General features: G+C 40.6%; 1 pseudogene; it reads left to right on the top strand.

Annotated features, from left to right (window-relative positions):
• Positions 1-2,011: 2,011 nt before the first annotated feature.
• Positions 2,012-7,348, top strand: part of LOC140609365 (centromere protein V pseudogene) — an 85,819-nt pseudogene continuing 80,482 nt past the window's right edge.

The raw sequence follows: 7,348 nt of genomic DNA, 5'->3' as shown, positions 1-7,348 counted from the left end.
GACTCTCCTCTAGAATGTGGCATGGCTAATAAAATACTAAGCAATTCTTTCTCTTTTTTTTAAAGACTTTATTTATTCATGAGAGACAGAAAGAGAGGCAGAGACATAGGCAGAGGGAGAAGCAGGCTCCACGCAGGGAGCCCGACATGGGACTCCATCCCAGGACTCCAGGATCACGCCCTGAGCCAAAGGCAGGCGCCAAACTGCTGAGCCACCCAGGGATCCCCTTTCCTTTCTTTTCTTAAGAAAGAGAGAGAGAACACATGGACATGCATGCAGGAGAGGGGCAGAGGGAGAGGGAATCCCAAACAGGCTCCACACCTACTTGGGGCTCAATATCATGACCCCAAGATCATGACCTGAGCCACTCGGGTGCCCCACTAAGCAATTTTCTGATAAATTCCATGAGAATTAATAAGAGTAAAATTAGTTCTTAGGAAAATTATCACCCATCCTTTCAAGAGTCTATGATACTATACTCTGCTGTTCTTTTTGTATTTGACTTAACAAATGCAAACAGGCCTCCTAACCGCAAAACTATAACCAAATGTTTGCTTATCAATAGCAAGATTATAACCAAACAGAAATTGGTAACTCAATTATCAATACTGGAAAAAATTTAAAAATATGTCTGGTCCAATATGTCCTCTCATTCTGCTGCTTTAGGCTACTTACCCTCCGTATCTAAGACGAGGGAGCTGAATGCAGCTCTGGTGAGCCGCACATTATCACAGCGGACCCCATAATAATATTTGCAAAATGCCTGGCATGAAATATCTGCTCAATATTGACCTCCTTCCTTCCTTTTCCATTCCCTCTGTTCAGAACAACCATAACTGTCAAATGATTTTAGGGCAAAAAGATTTGCTCCCAAACACCAGGCTCTTATCCTCACCGTCTGCTCATGACTTTTCACAATTTCCACTTGAAGTATTGCCTTTATGTTTTCAACAGGAATCTGTTCTTTCAATATACTCCATTAATCACAGAATGATTTACTGTATCTGCGTGGCCGACCCTGAAGGTTGCCTTTATTGAAATTGAGTGCACTTGTTCCCATCCTCTGGGTGGGGACTGGCTCTGTGTGGGGATGAAACAGGTGTGGGGGTTTGTTCCAATCCCTTCAACTCAAAGAACAACTTCATGGCTGAGGTCAAGCTGAGAATAGATCCCTCCCCACTGGGCAGAGACCTGGCTGCCAGGACACTTTCTGTCGGGTATGATTAAAGCCTACCCCTGACAGCAGAGGCCCGGGGCTGTCCTTGGTCCACTTCGTGCCCCCCACGGTGTGCGCAGGCTAAATATCACACTTCATCACTGCAGGGAATCCGAACCATGGGGACAGGTTATCTTTATTTCGTAGAGGGAAAAGCAGATTCTCAAAGGGATTAGTTCAGTTTTCCCAAGGACACATGGCCAGTGAGTGGGGGACGGAGGTCCCCCCGCTGGCTGACTGTGGAGTCCCTGTGTCTTAGGGTGCGTTTCGGGACCTGCCATGCTACCACGTTGTCTAGGGCCTGCTGTACAGAGCCCGGGCTGCAGACCAGCAGCACTGGCATCTCCACGAACCCCTGGCAATACAGACGCTCAGGTGCCACCTGGAATCAGAATCCTCATTTTACTAAGATTCCAAGGTGATCTGTATGCACAGGGACGTTTGGGAAGCACATCGATAGGGCATAATTTGCAGTTATGAAATAAAGTCCTACAGAGCGTGAAAAAACTTTCTAAAACATGTAGGAGGGATCCTTGGGTGGCGCAGCAGTTTGGCACGGGCCTTTAGCCCAGGGCGCGATCCTGGAGACCCCGGATCGAATCCCACATCGGGCTCCTGGTGCATGGAGCCTGCTTCTCCCTCTGCCTATGTCTCTGCCTCTCTCTCTCTCTGTGACTATCATAAATAAATAAAAATTAAAAAAAAAATTTAAAACACGTAGGATAGGTGAAGAAGGTCTGGGATCGGTCAGGTAGGCCATCTAGAAGACACCAGACAGAAGGGATGGAAGACAACATGCCACGAACAGCAGAGCGGGATTTCTCTGCACTAAGTGTCAGACTGGATGGGTTCATCGAGGACCGAGTAGGACAAAGGAAAAACGACCTCCAGAGACACTGGATAAACGGAAGACACGTTTCAGAACACTTAGGATGAGGAAAAACCTGGTAAAACTTCCAGAGAGAAGAAACAGCTTTACTAGGGAATGAGAAGCAGGGGTATATGTCACAAGAAGAAATGGAATCATCAAAAACGTCTGAGGGAAAAGATACTTGAAGCCAGCGTTTCGTACCCAGTGAATCCTTTATTCAAAGACAAGAACAAAAGAAACTTATTTTCAAACACAGTCGATTCAGTTAGATTCTTCGTGGCAGACCCCAGGCTGTCTCTCGAGGGTAAGCAGAAAAGGGCTCCTTCTCAGCCGCAGGCCACCCGGCCAGGAAGGAGGCAGCCAGAGGGGGGCTCGGACTCACAGTGTGGGGGGAGCTGTGGAGAGGATCCTGGAGACACCCCTCAGTGTCATCCCTCACCCCGCCCACGCTGTCCTTGGCAGCTGGCTCCCACTCTGCTGTTAGGTCTCTCCTTCAGACCTGGGGCCTAGGAGCCAATGAAGTGCTCCATTCTGTGCAACCAGCTCGCAGGAGGACCGGGTGGCTGCCAGTGGGTGAATCAAATGTCAGCTGGCCTTACAGGGTGAGAGACGATCTGTTCTAGCTGTTCTTGGACGCCAAAAAGAGCTGTTCTGTAGCATACCCGGCTCTCAAGGAGCTGGGGAAAGCCCGCTGAATGCCAGTTTACTACAGGGTCGGGACTGTGCCACTTATCTATCAGTAGGCACAAGAGCAATCATTTTCTTAGCATGAAGGATAAGATTTTCTGAAGAACATTGCCTTAGATGAAAAAAAGTAGGAAACAGATATATGTATATAACACTCAGTGCTTAGAATATGAATCAAAATTCATAGCCTCTGGATTTTGGTACTAACCTAAGAGGGATACTGGAAAATATCCAATAGACTCCTTAGCCTCTTTATTTCAGATTACCTTTTAAGCCTTAAGGATTTAATTCTTTGTAAATTGTATTTTCAATTTTTATAGATTTTTTTAAAAAATGAAAATGTTACTTAAGGAATATATGAATAAAATACGTTCAGATACAAATACTCAAGCAATAACTTAATTTTAAAGGAAAAAGGAAAAATCAATCATAACCCACTATTCAATAAATCTATTCCTAGGTTTACTTTATGATCTTTCCTGATGATCATATATAGGTAGAGAGAAAGGAAGAGAAATTTAAAAATGTATTTGTGGATGCATTTTTCTATATTTACAAAATGAGATCACACTACACACATTGCATTTATAGCATATACATGCATATATCTTTTTTCATCTCACTATATCATGACATCATTCCATGTTAATATATACATGTAAATCATATTCCATCATATGAATGTATAAGGATGTATTTAAGGATGTATTGGTGGGTATTTGAAATATTTCTCACTTGGTGCTATTGTAAACAATAAGATTATTATGAATTGAATTATATGTCACTCCCACTCCTACACACACAGATTCATATGTTAAAGACTTAACCCCCAATGTGACTATTTTGAAGGAGAGAGCTCTAAGGATATAACAGGTCATGAGGGTAGGGGTCTAATCCTGTAGGACTGCTGTCCTTAAGAGGAGGAAGTACAGAGATTTGTCCATTTCCATGTGTGCATAGAGGAAAGGACAATGCGAAGACACAGACAAAGTGAGCATCTCAAGCAAAGGAGAACAACCTAAGAAACCACCAAATGGCCATGATCCTGACAAAAATTTCTGGTCTTCAGAACTGTGAGAAATCAATTTCTGTTGTTTAACCATCCAGCCAGTGGTATTTTGTTTTAGTGGCCCTAGTGAACTAGGACCAGAGCCATCCTCATGGGTGTGAGGTAGTATCTCATTGTGGTCTTCATGTGCACTTACTTGCCTTTTTCTAATAATTAGGAATGTTAAGTAAGCCTCTAAGGCACAAATTTTTAAGGCTTCTGATTTATACTGCCAATTGTTCTTCACAAATGTTTTATCAACTAAAACTCTTACCAAATGGTGGCTTATTTGCTCTCTCCAAAATCCACAGGTTATATTTATCATATAACTTTGAAAAAAAACGCTGATCACATATAAGGAGAATGTTGCTGCAAGCCCCTCTTATTGCAGTATAAGGTCCTACATTTCTTCAGTATTATACATGGATTTAGCACGCTTGGCACTAAAAAGATATACTTATTGAATTGAAAGTTACATTTTTAAAAGACAACGGACTTTTAAAAGAGTATATGAGATTAAATATCGGATTTTATTCTTTTATATCTGCATTTTCTCTGCCTCTCCTAACTCCTGCTACCTCTAATTCCCAAGGATTCCATGTGGTCTCCCATCCCCCTGTAGACTCCTTGATGATATCTGTTTACTTACTGAATTCCTACTTCATTTCATTTTCCTTCTATTGACATAGTCAATATATACCAGTTATTCCTTTATAAGGAAGAAAGAAAAGGAGAGCAGAAAATGCTTCAAGTATATTTAAAAGAATACAAAGCCCTTAAAAAAAAAAAAAAAAAAAGCCCTAAATTCCACATTTAGCAGGGCACCTGACTGGCTCAGTTGGTAGAGCATGGGGCTCTTGGTCTCGGGATTGTGAGTTTGAGCCCTATGTTGGATATCAAGATTACTTAAAATAAAAAATCTTTAAAAATGAATAAATAAACAAATAAATTCCTCATTTAGAGATAAGGTTAAAATGCAATTAACTAGGATCAAGATCATACAGTGTTGGTGAGTTGTTTTCACCAAGCACATATTTCAGATCTTTTTCTCTTTAATTTGAGAAGGATTCAAACAAAAAAATGTGTACCTGAAAGGAAAGAGTAGTATACGTCTCTGGAAGAAGAAACAGCAACATAAATTAGAGCAATTGCATAGCTGCAGATTAGCTTTTTCCAGCTTCACAATCAGGCCCTTGTTAGTGTCATTATTACTCCGGTCAAAAACAGAAAACAAAAGAGAGAAAGCCTTCTAGTCCTACCCACTGAGTATATCCATCCAAAAGCAGGGTAAAGGAAAGTTCAAGAAAAGGATCAAACCTGAATTTTCTAGAACACTGAAAGGTATTGATAGGATTAAAGAAGAAAGACTTAGGCAGGCCTGGCTAGAAACTATACTCAATTAGAGAACTTCTCTAAACTTTAGTTTCTTGCAAAACAGAGCTAATAATATAGCTCACAAGGCTGACAGATGCTTCAGAGCTTAGTCTGTGCTTAGGATACAGCCTTGGATCAGTTAGTTATTGATGTATAACAAAGATATCCCAAATTCAGTGGCATGACATCAGTGAGCTTCACCCTCATTCACATAGGTCTAGAGTTGACTAAGGTGATAACTGGAAGGTGCCAGGTGCCGGGGAGCTGAGCACATGTCTGATGCATGTCTCCCTTCTCCTGGCACCAGTGAGCTCCCCAGGGCATGTTCTTATGACCATGACAGAAGCAGAGCTGAGCATCTGCCTTCGGCTCAGGGGATGATCCTGGAGTCCTGGAATCGAGTCCACATCAGGCTCCCCACAGGGAGCCTACTTCTCCCTTTGCCTGTGTCTCTCCTGAATAAATAAATAAAATCCTTTTTTTTTTTTTTTTTAAAGGGGGGAGTGTAGTAGAGCATGTCAATGAATTCTTGGGCCATCATTCAAGAAATTCTTCTGCCCCTCCCCCTGCTAGTGTGTGCTCACTCTGTCTCTCTCAAATGAATAAAATATCTTAAAGAAAACTTAAAAAGAAAATTTCATTTGTGTTATAAATAACATGATCGATCTACCTATAAGAGAGCAAAATATGATCGCATGTAGATGCACTTCCTGTTACAGGATTTCCTCATGAACCTATAGCAGGAGACCAGTCTAGGAGGCATCATGGAACTATGAAAATTTGACTTCAAAATTTGACTATGAAATTTTACTTCAGATTGGTAGATCAGGTTTGTGGGAGAATTGACAGGCAGATGCTCTTGAGCTCATGGGCTCGAAGATTTCCCTTTAATATACACAACCTTATTCTTCCCATATCATCTCAGTCATTGTTCTTACCAGAAACTGTACCTTAACTACAGGTCCCCTACTGACAAAGACATCTTTTGCTTTGTGAATCACATCTGTGTCATTTTGTTGATAAAATCATTCTGCTTTTACCATAGTGCAGAATCTCTTTTAACATATTGCCCATCCTAAATTCCTCCCTGATTTTAGTATAGTAAATTTTCCTCCTAACAGTACTGCCTAGCCCTTCCTCATTATGTATTACACGTGTCCTTCTAAAATTTTTCTCTCTTTTTATATGGAGATAACATCTAAGTTTTCTACATTCTTCTTCCATGATTGGTATTACATTAAAATCAAAATATATGCCATTACCATTGCAAACTGTACTGAAATATAGCCCATTGCATGAACTGTCAGTTACTAGTTTATGTCACAGTTCACAGTTGATGTCACTCACATTTTTTACTGACAAAATTTTCCCACAAGAGGTCTCTGAGAAATCAAGATGAAAAAACTGGAAAAATATTTTAGATATTGTGTCAGGGGAGCATTAGAAGGGATCAAAGAGTCTAGGCTTATTTGATATAACAGTTCGAACATGCAAAACACCAAATTCAAAAACTGACATGTCAGTATTGGGGGAGTGTAGAAGAAAGAGGCCAAGAAAGCAAATCTAGAAGAAAACTTTGTTTATAACGGACAACAAGGTAGACCCAGGTGAGTCAGGACAACTAAGTGAAGCTTAATTTATCAACATTGACAGTGGCTATAAGAAGACAATTTAGGTTTAAAAAAAAGATGACTTATAGGTGCTTTATGTGGTTATGCACAGTTGCTTACAGTACTGGTTTATTTTACCTAATAGTCAAGTTTTATGAAATATCATTAAAATGAAGATGTTTGAACTAAAAAAGATTTCACTGTGCAAAACATTTATGGAGTGTCAAGACACAATTATTTGTAGTGAGATATATTTAAGTATATTACTGGAAACAATATCATTATTGGATTATTGGCTGCTATATGGGGAGATTCAGAATGAGTTGAAGCTGTTGGCAATGTTAAATGAGATTTCCTATTTTTCTTATTTTAATAACACCAGTAGGGCTCGTTTCTTATCTCGGGGGCTGGCAACAAATAATTGATAGAAAAGAAGACTGCCACCAGGCTGCTCGGGTCCTAAAGTGCTGCTGCAGATGGTCTGAAGCATTTTAGGACCATCTCTTTATTCAGACCAAATCCTCTTTATTATGTTGTGTGCT

Source organism: Canis lupus, chromosome 18 (genome assembly GCF_048164855.1).
Source record: "Canis lupus baileyi chromosome 18, mCanLup2.hap1, whole genome shotgun sequence".
NCBI lineage: Eukaryota > Metazoa > Chordata > Mammalia > Carnivora > Canidae > Canis > Canis lupus.
Note: the sequence above shows the minus strand (reverse complement) of the source record. Positions and strands in the feature narration are given on the sequence as shown.